We start from the raw sequence: 18,898 nt of genomic DNA, 5'->3' as shown, positions 1-18,898 counted from the left end.
TATTAACTTACTGGTAATTGAACTGAGGACCTCCGGCATGCTAAGCAGGCACTCTACCACTGAGCAATACCCTCGCCCCTCTCCTACCTGTCTTGATGCCGTCCTTTTACCCTTTGCTGTGGAGGCTCTGTTCATCCAGTTTTCTGGTCCCTTTCAGAGGGAATTATTCCATGTGCAGTTGTAGATTTCTTGTGTTCATGAGAGGAGGTGAATTCAAGATCTTCCTATGTTGCCATCTTGAACCCTCTCCCTGGTCTCACTTCTTTTACCAAACACCACAATAAAGCATGCTGCTTTGTAAAGTCGTTCGTTTACTTGGGCATCAGTGAATGGATGGTTTCATCCTGGCTCAGAAAGACAAAAGTGACAGTTGAGAATAGTAGTCCCTGGTTCTGTGCCAGTGCCACCTGTGGGCCAGTTTTGTGTGATGATTAAATAACAGCTTAGATGTCAGGCATGATTTGGGTGAAAAGGCTATCCTGGGGAATAATAGAAAGAGGCACCCTGTATTCTCATCAAACAACTTTAGCGTGAGCTTTGGGAACAGCTTGTTGGCAAATGGAGAACAGCTATGGGGTCCTGACTGAATGTGTAAGAAAAACTTGGGAAAAAGAGACATACTAAGCTGAAGTAGTCAAGGTTGGCTTCCTAGAGGAAGTGGACAGTGTTGTGCAAATTCACATTTTGGAATATCATTTGGAGAGAGTATTCCAAGCTAGGACAACCAATAATGGGGGTTGGGGGGCAGCAACAGAGAGAAGAGTGGGTGGAACAGCATGATGTTATCAGGGACCCAAGGCTGAGCCGGAGCTGACATGCACTAGAAAAGGGCTCTGAGAAGATTTGAGTGTCATTTGGGACAAGTGGAGGACTTGCTCTGTTTGAAGAAATATGCCTTGAGATATTTTGAGATAATTTCAGGGACTAGTCCCGTCCCTTCCCAGCACAGGAAGCAGTTAAACCTTCATCCTCTTTACTCCTCTGATACGTATCATCTCTCCTCAATCATTAGGTATCTGTATCTAATTTCTGTATTTTGTTGTCAGATTTGTTTTCTACTTTTTGGTTATTAACAAGACTTCTTAGGAATTCAGAGACACCCATCAGCTTGCTTTTCTTCCGTGTTTCCACCTTAATTCTCAGGTATCTTGGGCTGATTGTGCTTTGGGTGCATGTGCTTTCCTTAGTGGTCATGTCTCTCAGTTTCCCTTTCCCTCTGGCTTGAAAAGTTTCACCGTTTTCCAGCAGGGGAACCCTCCCAGCTCAGATGTCATTGGTCATGGGCAGTCGTTGCCCCGTTGTCCATGCGCTTGCCCTGGGGAACTCCCACTGCAGCAGAACAGTGAAGCTTCTCCCTGGTGGCTTCAGACACAATCTGGTGCAGCATTTGCCTGCTGATAAATGAAACCTGGCTTTCCTTTGCCTTTCTTTCCAATACCAGCGAGCCCCTACTCTCAGGGCGTTTGGGGGACGTTTGGTCCTGTTTAGCCTGTTTACTTGTCCCTCTTGCCTTCTCGAGGGGGGAGTGTATAAATAAACAATCTCAAATTATTGCATAGAAATTCCTGAAGCACTCGCATTACTGAGGCAAGCACGCTTCTAGCATGTGGGAGGTAAGATGTAGACATGCAATGTCTCATAAGCCAAATCATGTGCAAGAATGCAGATTTGACCCAGAAATTCTCTTTTCCTTCAGGGCCTGTTGTCTTCAAGAATAGAGGAGAATTTTAAGGCCTATCCAGGGCCTCACATTTAAAAAAAATAATTTATTCCTTTTGTTTGGTTTCTGTGGGGAGAAGGTAATGAGGTTTGTTTGTTTGTTTATTTATTTATTTAGTTAGTTATTTACCTGCAGGTACTGAGGATTGAACCTAGGACCCGGCGCATGCTAAGCACGCACTCTACCCTCCAGGGTCTCACATTTCCTGTTCTTTTTCTTTTTCCCTTCTTCCTCTATCCCCAGAGAAACATTAGAGTCATTCTTCCTTAGAAGAGCAGAAACATAATGAGGCCTCCTGTCATCACTTTTATTTTGCCTGGTGAAACAGCTAATGCTGGCCATTTAAAAGGGAAAAAAAAGTAAGAATACAGGAAAAAAGTTAAACTTTCATACTCAGTTGACCAGATAAAATACACATTTATAGTAATTAAAATTAAACTACATGAACAGAAAAATGGAACAGAGTAGACAGCCCAGAAATAGTCCCTAAAACATGAAAAGTGTGATGTAGGCGAAGGTACCACAAGTCAGCAGTGAATTGGGGAATACTAAATAAGTGGTGCAGGGACAACGAGTTGACTGCTTGGACAGAAAGTCAGGTTAGAGCTTCACCTTCTGTTGTGTATTAAAATGAATTTGTCAGTATTTACATTTAGATATTTAAGCTTAAACTTAAAAAAATCGATAAAAAATGGATTGAATTTCTTATCTCTGTGTGGGAAAGCTCCATTTAGGCTTAAAAGCAGTGAGAGAAACTGAGCAAGGAATATAGTGAGAGGAGCAGAATACACCGTTCCACAGTGGGCCACTTCAGTGTGAGACTGAGCTTCTGCGCTGAAGACAACCAGGACCCAACAGATGCAGGAAGAGCTTTTTAGCTGACTGCAGAGGAGTCTTATTTTTATGGGTCTCCTGTATGTGTGAAATATGCTTTTTTTGTGGTTGATGTTTTATGTCAATTTAATTGTTAGACCAACCAAAGAAACTAGAAGGGAAGAAGGGACAAGTCCTGCAATAGAAAGAAATGTTTTCATGAAGATGAAGTACGCCTGAAAGTCCTCACTGTTGACCAAATAGGTCAATACCAGAAACAAAGTGGGTAGGTTTGAATATCCAAGACTTTAAACTCTCTCTTTCACTAATAAAGCAAAAGCAAATAACAGAATTGGGAAAATACGTAGATGATAAAAGAAAGAAATAAAAGCTTAATAAATCTATATGAAAAATTTATATACATAAAAAGCCAATACCTCATAACTATTTAATACATGACAAAAACAGATAAACAGCCAATTTGTATACAAGAAAACTTCTGTGACTGAGGCAGTTACAGGACAGAGAACAAGAAATCTTCCCAAATCATTTTGTGAGGCACATATAGCCCGGAGTCTCTAAGCACAATGCAAGCAATTTACTTTTAAGAAACTAAGGTAGGAAGATCTTATAATCATCTCAAAGGATCCTGAAAAAAAATTTTTTTTCCTGATAATTTAATTTCCCTTCCTGATTTTTAAAAATTGCTAGGGTGCTTAGCTAGGGAGCTAAGATGAAAAGAGAAGTTCCTAACTTGATTTAAAAAAAAAGTATCTACTAGAAGCCTAAAGAAAGAATCCTACTTATTAAGGAAGCTTTTATAAGCATTCTCATTAAGTGCAAGAACGTGATGGGAGAGGGTATAGCTCAAGTGGTGGAGCACATGCTCAGCACCCCTAGGGTCCTGGGTTCAATCCCCAGTACCTCCTCTAAAAATAAATAACTAAATAAACCTAATTACACCCTCCCCAAACAAACAAATAAAAGAGAATAAAATGTTTAAAAAATAGAAAATAAACTCAAGAACACGATAAAGTTCTCTGTTATTAATGCTATTGTTCCACACGGTGCTGGAGGGCCTGGCCAATTTGGGAAGTTACACAACTTAACAAATTTAACAAGACTATCCGGTGTGTGTGGGGCTGCTTACCTGTGAGGTTGGCCAGTAAAGCCTTTGTAATTGCCTGTGGTCGAGCCTGAATGCTCACACATAGGATTGCAGCTTGGAACCAGACTCCTCCACTCCATCCTTTGGTTTTTCAGAGCCCGAGGGAGAAACACACAGGTTACCCTATCATGGACCTGAATGGCTCGAACTTTGACGGACTGTGTCCAAGGCCATAATCAGTAACACTCCAAGTACAACGATTAGGCCTGCCTGGAGGATAGAACCATAACCACGGGCCCCAACCATTTCCCAGCCAGGAGACATCCTCTATCCCGTGGGGCTCTACTATGGAGACCCAGGAGGCTTTTTCCTAAGGCTGGAATGAATGGTTCTGCTTTGTCGGTCTCATTGATCCAGGTGCAACAAGTGTTGGCAATCGCACGGACCCCACTTTGGCTGGACGCAGGAAGTTGTGGGATAACGCAGTTTCCAACACTACTGGGCCTGAGGAACTGAGACTGATGTGTTGTGCTTCCGAAGCTGAAGCAGTGCATTAGTGACCTCAGCGAGAGGCAAGGACAGTCTGTATACAACCTTTTTACCTGAAGGACCTGAGAGTAGAAATTATGAGCTGGAGTGGTAATGCCCGCTGGCAATTCTCCTGAGTAACCGGGGTCCTCCTGGTTTTGGAGTTTCCATCTTATTCAATGTAGTGCGATACTCTCAAAAGAAGGATCTATTTTGAATATCTAGACGTTTCTTAATATGATATATATATATATATCTCACACATTGCTGGATGGAAGATAAGTGAAGTCCTGGTGTTTACAAAAGAAACGACACTCCAAAGGGGTATACACAGTGCCGAGGGTGTGAGAGTCAATGACACCCATGGTGCCTACCAGCCAGAAGTCACTCCCAGTGGACAGAGTCCTTGAGTGGCGTTGAAAAATCTGCGTGAGGCAGGGGTAGGTAGAAGGAAGGAGAACAGCCCAGATGGTGGACCTCATGCACCTTGGCCCAGATGTTCCAGCTGCTTCTGTCTCAGACAGGACCAAGCTGACACTCAGGGAGGCGTTTTGCTTCTGCATCGTCAGAGTCCCAGTGCGGCAACAAACAGGGTCAGCATGATCAGGTTGGGGTACCAGGAATACCAGAAAGGTCTAGATTTAAAGAAACATGTTTATCCATGGGATTGGGTGGTGGGGAACACAACCAGCAGTTTGTCAAACACAGGGCAGTGGCAGCTTCCTGGGACAGGCTGTCAATGAATTTGGTGACATGGAAGTCACACAGAGAGAGGATACAGGTTAGATGTCCACCTCTCCCTTCCTCAGGTCCAAAGTTACTCATATCTTATCAGCTGGAGGGGTTTTTCCCCATCGGCTGTGATGGGTACTGTCTGTTCTGCACCCTGAGCAAGAAGAGCCCCTTTCATCCATCCATTTCATTCATCCAGCCGTGAAACCTAATCTTCTGGCTTAGATCCTCTTGTGACTCAACAGAAGTTTCTATTCTACTCGTTGATATTCACCCCGTGGGGCTACCAGGCGCAAAGCGGCAAGGCCGACTTAAGGAAAGTGTTGATGGTGATTATCCTTGAAGACTTCTCAGGCAAAAACTCAGGCTCTGCACCCAGGGGGTAAATGAAGAAGGGGGCTACTTCCTCCACCTTGGCTCTTTAATAGCTCTTCTAATCCCCTATCTGTTTGAGTCTTCAGACAGGGCTGGAGGGAACAGAAGGACCTCACAGAGATGGGGGTGGTACAATCAAAGGAAGTGGGCAAACTACCCGGTCAAACATATGATGCAAATAAGAAGTGCCCTTTCAGGGAACTGCTGGGTTGGACCCTAGACCTCTCGCCCGAGATGTAGAGTCCTGTGTGGGGTTATCTTGTCCCCTCTCATTAGCCTCTTTAGCCTGTCTTTTAATTGTCCATTCAGGTGTCACTTGAGGGTAACATGGGGCGTGGAGAGTCCATCGTATGCTCCACGATTGGGCCCAGTGATGTGTGGCTTGGGCTGCAACTCCGGAGCTGTTATCAGATGCAGTGTGCTCAGGAAACCCAAACAGGAAACAAATGTGGTCCTGTAGGGCCTGGAGAGCGTGGCCTGAGTCAGTGGGATGCATGGAAGTGGCTAGGCCAAACCAGAGGGTGTCAAATGCACTCAGGATCTAGCAAGGTCCTCTGGATGGGTTGAGAGGCTCAATGTGATCTGCTAAGAATGTCTGGTCCATTGACTGGGGAGTCTGCCCCTGGACAGTGTTTTTAGCCTTGACTGGGGTCTGGCAGGTGGGACAGCCTTTCCATGCTGTGACTGAGTCTTCTGACAACAGTCCATGTGCATAGCCCAGGCTAGGACAGTGTCTTAATTCTCATGGGCCATCCTCTCATGGCTCCAGGATCCAGAGCATCTGTTTGTTTTGTGGTAGAGGATAACTCAGTCTCCATGTTTACCTGACAAGCATGGTCTGCTCATTGGCTGTTTCCCTTTCTTAGTTTTGGAAACTTTCTTGTGAGCATCCACGTGGGTAACAAAAGGAGTATGAGGAGTGAACCGATCCTTATCCAAGTGTCTCATCTCCACAGGGGGCCTTGTTTTATAAGTCAGTCTGAGACTTGCCAGTAGCCTGACCTGCCACAGCCCATGACTTTGTAAATATAAGCAGAGTTCTTGTTGGAGGGGACTGGAGAGCCATCTGTACTGCATGAAGCTCTGTCCAGCATGTGGACATCCCTTCTGCACTTGCTGAAGGACAGCTGTCTCCCAGGTTGGATGGCAGATGCACTGCCTTCCGGCCAGGTAGACATTAACCAGGAGGAGCCATCATGAACCAAACCCCATGAGTGGTCCAAGAGGTCTTTATACCTGGGGCCCTGCTGGGCCAGTGGAGGCAGTGGCTCCTCGAGCAATATATCTGGTAGGCAGAGGGACATTCCTGAGACCTTTTCATGGAGTTGTGAGAGCGCAGCTGTGCAGGGTGTGTCCACTCATTCCAGTATCCCTATTTTACTATGGATGGTCCTGAGTCACTCTGATCCAGCAGTTTGAGGCCTCTGCTCAGCCCCACAACATGACTAATATTTCTGGTTTTAATTACCTCACAGTCATGAATCATACACTTAGTATCTACCAGTGCCCATAACAGGCCAATAACTGTCCCTTAAAGGGTGTGTACTTTTGAGCTGACTCCAGGAGCTTATGTGTCCCAAAGCCCAACGGGCACCTATGACCTGTGGCAGTGTCCCTCTGCTCCAGGCTCCAGTTTGCAAACAGGGAGCTTGCTAAGACCTGTAACTCAAATGGCAGATGTGGTCTGTGTGGCCCAGGGAAAGGATGGCCTAGGGGCCCCTTGGAGTGTGTCCTGTTGGTCAGGAGTCTTATTCAAATATAGTGGCTTTTCTATTAAACTGATAGATGACACCATCAAGAACCCACATGGAGAACGTGAGCGAGCCAGTAGCTGAATGGTCCCACCAGTCCCTGGGCCTTCTTTCTATTTGTTGGGGGTAAAGAGGACTGAAAGCTTGCCAGTTGTCTCCTCTGGAATGAGAAGCCACACCCTTTCCCAGATTATGACCAGGGATTTCATTTGGGTATTAGGACTCTGTGACTTGTCCTTGTTAAGAGCCTAGTTGTGTTGCTGCATGTGGGCCAATGGGGCATGCGGTCCTTGCCAGGTGGTGCCCTGGTCTGAGCCCACCAGGAGGAGTCAATAAGAGCTTCTGGGAGCAGAGCTTTTTGGCAGTGAAGGTCCACGTGATGGCAGACAGCCCAGGAACTTAGGTGGCTTGTGGAAGGATGCTAAAGGTGTGTTGTAACCCATTTCACATGAAGGAAAACTGATGCTAATGATCAGGTGAGAAGGATGCTGAAAAAGGCATTTGCAATGTCAGCCGTCACATACCAAGTTCTCTCGGCTTGGGCAGCAGCCTCTGTAACAGTCACGGTGCCGGGTACTGTGAGCACAACGGCAGCACCATGGCGCTGAGCCACCAGTAATCAAGGTAAGTTTCCAGGCACCCGGCGTTTTGCACCTGAGACAGACGGGACCGTTAAGGAGAGTCTCACGTAGCAGTTCGGCTTCTTCAGGCTCAGCAGTGAGGGCAGTTATTTCTCCCCCACCCCAGGCAGGTGGTGTTATTTTGGGGATACAACAGCACCAAGAACCAGTAGTCATGCAGGTGCGTAGTCCTCCACGTGCCCCAGGAAGGTGACCTGAAGTGCAGCAGTTGCCATCGGAGGTAGAGGGTGAAGGTGATGGGGGTACACCTGGACAAGTCACCCACACCATGAGCACATTCAGTGGTGGGGGCCACAACAAGGGAGGGCTGGAGGGACTTGAGGGATCCATCCACAGCCAGTTTTGGGCAAGAGTCCTGGGGGTGGTGGCCTCAGTCCCCAAACCAGACAGAGCACGTTGTCTGTTTGGTGTTCATCTTGGTGCCCAGGGGTTGGAAGAACACAGTCATCAGTACCTAAAAGGCCCAAGAAGTGCAATTCTTCCCCCACCATTAAAATCTAACTCAGGCATATGACCTCCAGTCCTCCCTGGGGACAGAGAGACCTCAGCCCAACCCCTAGCCTTCTTTATTTTTGCAAATTGAGAGGTCTGGGTAAAAGTTTCTGGGGTTCTGCAGTTCATCTCCAGTTGGTCAGGAGGGTGGAAAAATAGTGCCTTAGTAGCCAGAGATCAGTCACCATGCAGACCCTTGCAGGCTGCTTGTCAAGTCCCCTATGGTCTGGTACCTGGCCATGAGTTCCTTGGTGGGGCATCAATTTCCTCTTTTGAGACCTACTCATTGAGTAAGGGGACCCAGAGATCTCTTGGGGGAAGGCCCTTGCCTAGTTGTCCAGGAGACCATTTTTGCTTCACACTTTCTGTTGATCTTTCTGTTGTGCTGTTTAGCCGTAACCACTTTTTCCGTGCCTGGGAATTCGTCAGTTAAGAACTGGACCTCCTGAGGAGGTTTACTTGCAGTCAATAATCAGCAGGGGAGGCACCTACGAGCCAAGAATTCTGAGACCGGTTAACGATCTTATCACCTGCAGTTCACATTTCCTCAGTGTAGACCCAGGGGACCACTAGGGCAGCTTGCCACTGCTCCGGGTTTGGAGCGAGGCGTGGTCCCAGGCTGCTCCTGCTGACACAGCAGCTGCCCTAGGTGGTGGGCGGGGGATTCAGGCTGCAGTGGCCCCGTGGGCGAGTCAGGGGCACCTCCTCTGCTGGCTCTGTGCTTGGCTGCTCTTCTCCCAGTCCTTCTCCTGTTGTTTCTCTTGATTCTGTTCTATTTAATCTATGCCTTTGGGCAGGTCTGCCTTGTAGGCATTTTTAGTTCTCTGTCATTTATGGGAGATGAAAAGAAAGCCTCGGGGACACAACAGGGTGTCCTTTCTCAAATCTCCAGTCTGCTCCACAGGCTGCTTTCTTCTTGGCACCCCTTAGAGTCCCTGTGTGACTGTGAAACTATTTTCAGGGTATTTAGTTTAGAGGGAAGGAGTGGTGAAAAGTGAGTCTGAGCCATTGTGTCTCCGAAATAGAAATTCTTCCCTCATTTTAATGTAAGAAAAAACTGAGTCACATCATGAGGGCTAGAACTTTTCTGTTTCCTTTCTTGCTTTATGCCAGAACAGCATCTGGCTTAAAATAGGGACTCTTGACTCTCTCTCTTTCTCTCTCTATCTATATATCTCCCCCATATATGCTCTGTCTCTCTCTCTCTATATATATATAATACATATATGCTTTTTCTCTATATATTTAAATGAATGAATGTCCTAACTAACTAGAATCCTGGAAGAAAAATATTTGAGACCCTAAATGAACAAAAGAACATATCATCATGCATTCATTAAATGTTTCTACTGAAAGCGTTCTTAGAGATTGTCTAGCCTAACTCCCTCCTTTTGAAATGTAGAAATTGGACTGAGAACCACAGTGACCAGCCCAGACTCAAGTCTGGGAACCTCTCTTCCTGGTCTGTTCTCTCTCCACTCAGCAACAGGAGCGTCATGAAATGAAGGAGGGTATGTCTCATTTCCTGCTCACACCCCTGCCCTCTCATGCTGTCTGTTCAGCCCATGGAAATTCCAGAAGTAGTCGTGCTCACAGGAACACTAGAGATATGTTCTTGATTTGACTTTGACTATTTTTGAGGCGTTTCTTGGCAAGAACACATCCCAGAAAGAAGCACCTGTGTTTGCCTTGTGGTAAGATGTATTTAGAATTTTAGGAAGGAACTGATTTGTCTCTGGAGTTGTCTGGGTTGATGGCTACAGGGATGTCCAGGTGATAGCTTCTTTTAACTGATTACTGATTTAAATTACAACTTTCTTCTGTAACTGAGAACAAGTTTGGGTCCTTGCAGCTCTCTGGTTGGAGATCTTTCCTCCTGGCTCCGTCTTTTGCCCTCAGTTCCTTTGCCCAGGTGTTCCTGGATTTCTTAGAATTCCCCTTGGCACAACCTACTCATGAATAACAGCCTCAGTTTTTGAGGTCCAAACATCCTACTTCCTCCATCACGATGATTAATTCTCTCTCTTTTTCCCAGTGTTTGAATAATTAACAAGATAGAGAAAAATATCCAGAACAATATAATAGGAAATGCAGGGCAAGAAAATCATGGGGAATCTTACCTCGTAGTCGACCAAATGCAGGGGTAGTTAACTGTTGCCAAATTGTATGAAGGTCCTGCTAAGGGACTCTGGTGTGTAACCAGCTTGTGTGCTGAATCAATGTCCAACCGGATCTGTTGGGACACAACTGACTGAGGCGGCCGGTGACAGATGATCCCAAGTGGTAATATCATCAATTCAGGTTTTCAGTTAATACTTCAGAACAAGATGCAAATTTGGCCTCAGAAAATCATTTGGAGGATTTTCACTTTGGAAGGGTTGATCCATGACCTTGAAGGGGCTGGGATGTTGGAGAGATGCCATTGTGACTTCTAGTGGCTGCCCTATGTGTATGTATTTATCATTCTAGTCATGCTGTCCTGCAACGCCCCTGCTCACTTATCTGCACGTCTTAGAGGTTGCTCTGTATCATAACTTCTTCTGTTCTCTGGCCTGCCTTTTTTCTCTCTTATTGGTATCCTCTTCTGAACAGAAGCTTGTAATTCTAAAACAGTCCTGTTGACCTGTTTCTCCTCTTATGGTTAGCACTTTCTGTTTCCTATTTAAGAGTCCAACATTGTGAAGACATTCTCTTAGGGGTTTCTTATAAAAGCTTTGTTACTTTGCCTTTCATATATATATTTATGATCCTCTGGATTTGAACTTTCTGTAGGGAGGTGATAAAGATCCATTTTTATATGGCTAGCCAACTGATCTGTCATTATTTATATAAAAATCATTCTTACTTCGCTTCACTGCAGTGTCTTCTTTACCTATTAATCAGATGATCTTTTATATGTGAGACTTTTTTTCTTTAATTAATAGACTTTATATTTGGTATCAGGGTGATGATGGCCTCATAGAATGAGTTTGGAAGTGTTCTCTCCTCTGCAATTTTTTGGAACAGTTTCAGAAGGATAGATGTTAACTCTTCTTTAAATGTTAGGTAGAATTTACCTGTGAAGCCCTCTGATCCTGGACTTTTGTTTGTTGGGTGGTTTTTAATTACTGATTCAACTTCAGTACTGGTAATCGGTCTATTCATATTGTCTATTTCTTCCTGGTTTAGCCTTGGCAAATTGTACCTTTCTAAGAAATTGTTCATTTCCTCTACATTTTCCTTTTTGTTGGCGTATAGTTGCTCATAGTAGCCTCTTATGATCCCTTGCATTTCTGTGGTGTCAGTTGTAACGTCTCACTTTTCATTTCTGATTTGATTAATTTGGGCCCTGTCCCTTTTTTTCATGATGAGTCTGACTAAAGGTTTATCAATTTTGTTTAGACTTTATATTTCAGAATAGTTTTAGGTTTACAGGAAAACCGAGCAGATAGTGCAGAGTTTTCCCATATACCTCTCCCCCATCCTTCCTCTCTTCACACATTTTCTTCTATTATTAACATTGTGCATGAGTGTGGTACATTTGTTACAATTGATGAATCATATTGGTACATTATTAACTAAAATCCATAGATTACATTAGGGTTCACTCTTCGTGTTGAACAGTTCTGTTGGTTTTGCCAAATGCAAATGGTCATGTATGCATCATTACAGTGTCATGCAGAATAGTTTCACTGCCTCTCAAATCCTCTGTGTTCCATCTGTTCACTCTCCCTCTGCTAATCCCCGGCAAACACTGATCTTTTTACTATCTCTCTAGTTTTACCTTTTCCAGAATGTCATATTGTTGGAATGACACAGTATGTAGCCTTTTCTGAGTGGGCTCTTTCACTTAGTCATATGCACTTAAGGTTCCTCCACGTCTTTTCATGACTTGCTAGTTCATTTCCTTTTATTGCTGAATAATATCCCATGGTATGGATGTACCCCAGTTTGTTTATTCACTCACCTGCTGAAGGACATCTTGGTTGCTTCCGTGTTTTGGCAATTATGAATTATGAATAAAGTTGCTATAAACATGCATGTGCAGGTTTTTTGTGTGTGTAGACATAAGTTTTCAACTCTTTTGGGAAACTACTAAGAGCATAATTGCTGGATTGTATGGTAAGAGACTGTTCAGTTTTGTGAGAAATTACCAAACTGTCTTCCAAAGTGGCTGTACCACTTTTCATTCCCATCAGCAATGAATGAGAGTTCCTGTTGCTCCACATTCTTGCCAGCATCTCGTATTGTCAGTGTTTTGGATTTTATTGATTCTATGAAGGTATATGGTGGTGTCTCATTGTTGTTTTAACTTGTAATTCCCCAATGACATACAATGTTGAACAGCTTTTCATATGCTTATTTGCCATCTGTGTATCTTTTTGGTGAGGTATCTTTTCAAATCTTTTGCCCTCTTTATAATTGGGTTGTTTATTTTTAAACTCTTCATTCTCTTTAGTGTCTTTTGAAAAACAGACATTTTTAATTAAAAAAAAGTCCAACTTCTAGGGTGTGGGGGTTGGGAAGGGACAGATTGGGATTTCAAAATGTGGAATAGATAGGCAAGATTATACTGTATAGCACAGGGAAATATATACAAGATCTTGTGGTAGCTCACAGCAAAAAAGAATGTGACAATGAATATATGTATGTTCATGTATAACTGAAAAATTGTGCTTTACACTGGAATTTGACACAACATTGTAAAATGACTATAACTCAATAAAAAAATGTAAAAAAAAGTCCAACTTCTCAATTATTTCTTTCATGGGTTATGCTTTTGTTGTTTTTCTAAAAATACACCACCAAATCCAAGGTCATCCAGGTTTTCTTCTACGTTACCTCCTAAAAGCTTTAGAAATTTGTGTTGCACATTTATACACATTTTGAATTAATTTTTGTGAAATGTGTAAGGTCAGTATCTAGATTTTTTTTTTTATGTGGATGTCCATTGTGTCAATTTCCATTTGATGAAAAGACTATCCTTTCTCCATTGGATCGCCTTTGCTCCGTTGTCAATGATCAGTTCTCTTTGTTTGTGTGGCGCTATCTCTGGGCCTTTTATTCTGTCCCATTTGTCAATTCTTTTATCAATAACATATTGTCTATTGTAGTGTAGTAAGTCTTGAAGTTGGGTAACATTAGTCTTCTAACTTTATTCTTCTTCAGTTTTGTGTTCTGGGTCTATTGCCTTTCCATACAAACTTTCCCTTTCTTCCATCCTTTCTTTCTTCCTTCCTTCCTTCCTTTCTTTCTTCCTTCCTTTCTTTCTTCCTTCCTTTCTTCCTTCCTTCCTCCCTCCCTTCCTCCCTCCCTCCCTTCCTTCCTTCCTTCCTTCCTTCTTCCTTCCTTCCTTCCTTCCTCCCTCTCTTTCTTTCTTTCTTTCTTTCTTTCTTTCTTTCTTTCTTTCTTTCTTTCTTTCTTTCTTTCTTTCTCTCTCTCTCTTTCTCTCTTTCTCTCTTTCCTTCTTTCTTTCTCTCTCTCTTTCTCTCTTTCGTTCTTTCCTTCGTCTATTTACTTATTTATTTAGGTGGGGGAAAGTCCATACAAACTTTAGGATCAGTTTGTAGAGATCCACAAAGTATCTTGCAGGGATTTTGATTGGGATTGTGTTGAATCTACAGATCAAGTTAGGAAGAACTGACATCTTAACAGTACTGAGTCTTCCTGTTCGTGAATGTGGAATATCACTCCATTTAATAGATCTTTGATTTCTTTCATCAGGTTTTTATTGTTTCATCATATAATATAGTACATATATTTTTAGATTAATACATAGGTGTTTCATTTTTTGGTGCTAAGATGAATGGTTTATATTTTAAATTTCAAATCAATTCTTCTTTGCTGGTTTGTTGAAAAGTGGTGCATTTTTATATGTATAATAACCTGTATCCTGAAACCTTGGTAAAATTGCTTATTAGTTTCAGGAGTTTCTTTGGGATTTTCTACATAGACAATCATGTTATCTGTGAGCAAAGACTGTTTTATGCTTTCCTTCCAAATCTGTATACCTTTTATTGTCTTACTGCATTAGCTACGACTTCCAGTACAATGTCAAAAATGAATGATGAGAGGAAATAGCCTTGCCTTGTTCCTGAACCTAAAGGGAACATCATCTAGTTTCTCATAATTGAGTATGAGGTCAACTGTAGAGTTTTAGTAGATGTTCTGTATCAAGTTGAGGAAGTTCTCCCTATTCCTAGCATGCTAAGAATTTTAATCATGTATGGGTGCTGGATTTTATCGAATGCTTTTTCTTCATTTATTGAGATAATTGCATGATTTCTGGACATTTTGTTGACATGATAGATTACATTAACTGATTTTCAAATATTGAACAAGCTTTGCATACCTGGAATAAATCTCAGTTGGTCACGGTGTTTTATTTTTTATACATTGTTGGATCAATTTGCTAATATTTTGTTCAGGGTTTTTGTATCTATGTTCATGAGAGATATTGATCTGTAGTTTTACTTTGTTGTAATGTTTTTGTCTGGTTTTGTTATTAGGGTAATACCGATCTCATAAAATGAGTTAAGAGGTAACCTCTCTGCTTCTATACCCAGAAGAGATCATAATAATTGGTATAATTGGTTTCTTCCTTGAATGTTTGGTAAAATTTGCCAGTGGACCTGTCCGGGCTTCGTGCTTTCTTTTTCAGTACATTATTAATTATTGATTCAATTTCTTTAAAGGAGACCCAGGTGGTAGATAAAGATGTGCTTAGAAAATATAATGCCAAAAGCTCCCAGTATTTCATTTTATTATTTGGGCTGAACTCACCAGCCTACCAATAACAAGTGCCTTTATTTTCTTTTCCATCACTACTCTCAATGATGGTATGAGAAGTCTTCTGGGATGGTGTAACTAGACATTGGGCAGATCCCACAGATTGTGACTTTTTTGGTAATAGGAAGGATAAAACAATGTGACTTATTTTCACCTGTTAAACATTTTGTTCAGATGTTTTGAAGTTTCCATATCGACTGAAGTCAAAGGATCCTCTTACCTTCAGCTCAGGGATAAACCTCAGCTAGGAAACCATCAGTTGAGGAGGGGACCATTTATTTTTTCCTTTGTCACTTCTCTCTACCCACTCCATGTCTTCTGGGTCCCCCAGAGTGGCACAGGGGAGGAGATAAAGAAGAAAAGTTCTTTCTGCTCAGCTGTAGATCTCTCTACAGACAGAGTCGGTGCCCACTGTCATGCAGGCATCCAAGTCCTGACACATCCACACAGATGCATGGGGAATTCCAACTTTCCACGGCACTGTTACAGTGGAGTTTTTGACAGTATAAACTCCTACCCATCATAACATACTGAAGGTAAGAAAATTGTTGATGTCACCACTGCTTAGCAGAGGAAAGCCAATTTGGAAACAAGGTACAACTAGGATTTCCTCATGGGCCAAAATGGGTAAATGAGAAGGTTGCCTGTCTCAAGACCTCTTGATCAGAGCCTGCCTAGAAGAGCTGCTTGCCAAGGCCTTGATATTGTGGGGTTCACCTCTGAGGCAAGGAGCTTGATTATAATGGGTACAATTCTGTACTCTCAAAAACTCCACTGAACTGTACATTTTAAAATGGTTAAAATGGTAAATTTTATGTTATACATATTTTATCATAAAAATATTTTTAATGGCCTTTGACATTTGTCTTCAGGTTTGAGATACCAAGAAATGGTTTCCAAGAAATGGTTCTTGGATCTGGGCATTTAGTGAAGCCAGACCTTGGAGGATATTCACTTTGTGCTCAGACCTTCAAGAAAATATTTAAAAAGCTAGGTTTGTGGCATGAATATTGGAATCACAGCCCAACAATAACCTCAATTTCTTCCTTTCTAGATCAGTGGAATGGGTTCTTGTCTGCTGTAGTGTCTTTGAAGTACAGAGGCCAGGGACTGGCATCCAGCAAACTGCAGAATATACACGTGGGGGTCAGAGCTGTACACTCCTCCACCTGCCTGTGGCTCTCTAGTCATCTTTATACCAAAACAAAAATCAAAAGACTTAAAATCCCAGTTGTTAAAAACATTTAGAGAACTAGCTGATCTCTCCCTGCACAGCCCCAAGGGAATGAAATAAATGGATTGGAATGCAATCTACTTTCCTTTCCCTCACCACTTCCTGGAGGGAGTCTAGGGCCAGATCCAAGGCCAGGCTGAAGGAGGAGGAGGGCCCCAACTGAATCCATACACTGGACCACCTGGCCTGTGGGTCAGTTGCACACAACTTAATAGAGAAGCAACGCACACAAAAAAACATGCACATTCAGGGGATTTTTGTTTCACTGTCAGTATTTGCCCTTGACTAATGTCCTGTGGTTCAAGTCCTGATCAGTGGGATGGGTGTGCTGTAAGCCAGCTGAAAGGAGGCTGAGTCATTCCAGGCTTTCTTTGGGAGACTTCCAGATCCAAATCTGTTTTTAGCAGATTAATAGATGTGAATTCTGGAGCAGGCCGTCACGTGGGAGCTGAGATTCAGGAGGGTGGAAACCTCTCAGCAGTTAAATCAAACCAGGCTGTCCTCACCCTGCGCTGGGCAGGGACCAGCTGACCATGTCCTGCTGAACTGCAACACCCCAGATCTTCCAGCTTTTCTAGGACTAAAGACCAAGTACATTATTCATTTCTGTGTAAATAATCACATGGACATATATCTCAAGGTGGAGGTGAGAAACTCATTAGAACAAGTGAATTAATATTGATCCTTGCAGATTACAAGAAGAATTTAACAACTAGAGGTTCACAATTCACTTGTTAATTATTTGTCTTTCTTTTTAAAAAGACCTAAGACTGGGAGAGCCTGGGATCAATACATTACAAAGGACACAAGTGGATGCCCTGAGACTCCCCCACTCATCCTCACTATGGCCCCCCTGGATGCCTCCTGGGCTCCTCCATCTCTGGCCAGGCTTGGGGGGAGGGTGGGTGGTGATGAGCATAAACTCTCAAGTGAGACTTTCCTGGGTTCATGTGCTGGCTGTGCCGTTTATCAGCTGATTGACACTGAACTTAGTTTCCCCATCTGTACAATAAGTCTAGTAATTCATAGCTACCTTACAGACATTGTGAACTTAAGTAACCATGGCGTGACTATTTACTCAGAACTGTTGAAGGCCCAGGCACCACTTTAAATGTTCAGTCTGTTGTATCTCCTGTGATTCTGCTCAGGTAGAAATTTCCAAGCTGCAGCCTGAGGATCAGTGTTTTTTAAAAAAAATCTCCTCAGTTAAGAAAAAAACCAAAAAAGCAAAAAACAAACAAACAAACAAACAAAAACTTCTCCTCAGTTAGTCCTCACATCAATCAAGTTGAAAATCATGGCTGTGTATTCACATTTACACAGTGATTAACTTCTCAGGGTCTCAGAGAGACACAAGCCTCCTTCTGCCACTCACTCGCTGAATGTACATGGCCGAATCTTTCACCTCTCCAAACCTGTTTCCTCACTCATAAAATGGGAGCAAAAAGAGCATCCACTTCTGAGAATTGTTCAGGAGGTGCAATGAGCCAGTCTGCGTGGCTGTGCCGGCACATACACAGTGTTTATTAAACAGCAGGTGCCCTTAGGCCAACTCATTTTTCTTAGGTGACCTTTGGACCTTTGTGAATAGGTCACTCTGTTTTAGTTTAAATTTACTGCTCTTCCACATCCATGTGGGTCATTTCAAATCCTAAGTGTTAGGGAAGGTGGGATAGTGTGTTACAGTGGGAAAATCCTTGTGTTTGGTCCAACAGGACTGAGTTGGAATCTGTGTATTCATTGAAGCCTCAGCTTCCTCATCTATAAGATGGGAGAACAATCCTCTGTTGTGAGAATGAGATAATTGTGAACCAAAATACTGCAATGTGAATAAAAATACTGCAACCATATCAGTAAACAAAGAATGCTGAAACCAAGTCACCAGCAGCTGCCGCCACCCCCCAGTGAGGACAGGCCTGCAGCCCAGCCTCTGCAGCCCCTCACAATGGTGCACTCTGAGTGGACTCAGAATAATAAAGGACAAAATAATGGCCCTAGATAGCTTGGTGCTTGTCAAAGGAATGAATTCAATGAGCCCAAATGTTTGCTTCCTTCCATACATAGAAAAGCACTGAATTCTTTAACTTGAGGTGCCTGGTTTCTTTTAGATAACAAATAGTCTTTTAATATTCCAACTACCTGGTCTTTGTTGTAAAATTCCTATATATCTTAGCTCCTCCTCTACCTCTTCGGAGCAGTCCCTCAGAGCGATCTGAGAGGCTGTCATCCTGGCTCAAGTCCTCCTGCCAAATAAAACATAACTCTTAACTTTTAGGCTGCACATTTATTTCAGTCGACATAACTCACACAAAGGCACAACGTATAGGTATTATATTATCGTTGGTGTTTTGATTATAAAATGTACACGATGTGAAAACAAAAAGGCGGAAAACCCTTTAAAAAACAGGAAACAGGCAGAGAGCGGGGTAGGTATGGAGGATGAGGAAAAGCTGGGGAGGCCTGGGGCTCAGGGGCCTGGGGGACAGATCTCAGCAGTGCCACCCCTCCAGGCTCGGCACTGGATAGGCAGCAGCCACTATTAATCCTAAGGGCTCAGCACTGGCCAGGATGCCGACGATGTTGTTACCTCTGCCCAGGGCTAGACCAGACACCACCCCCTCCTCTGCCTTCTTGTGCAATATCTCCTCACATCTCATCTAGAGACCTGCTTTCACCCAAGAAGAGCTCTTGCCATATGATTTGGGGGGCTGGACCATGGCTTCAGTGCTGAGATTT

Source organism: Vicugna pacos, chromosome 5 (genome assembly GCF_048564905.1).
Source record: "Vicugna pacos chromosome 5, VicPac4, whole genome shotgun sequence".
NCBI lineage: Eukaryota > Metazoa > Chordata > Mammalia > Artiodactyla > Camelidae > Vicugna > Vicugna pacos.
This window is presented reverse-complemented; position numbering follows the sequence as displayed.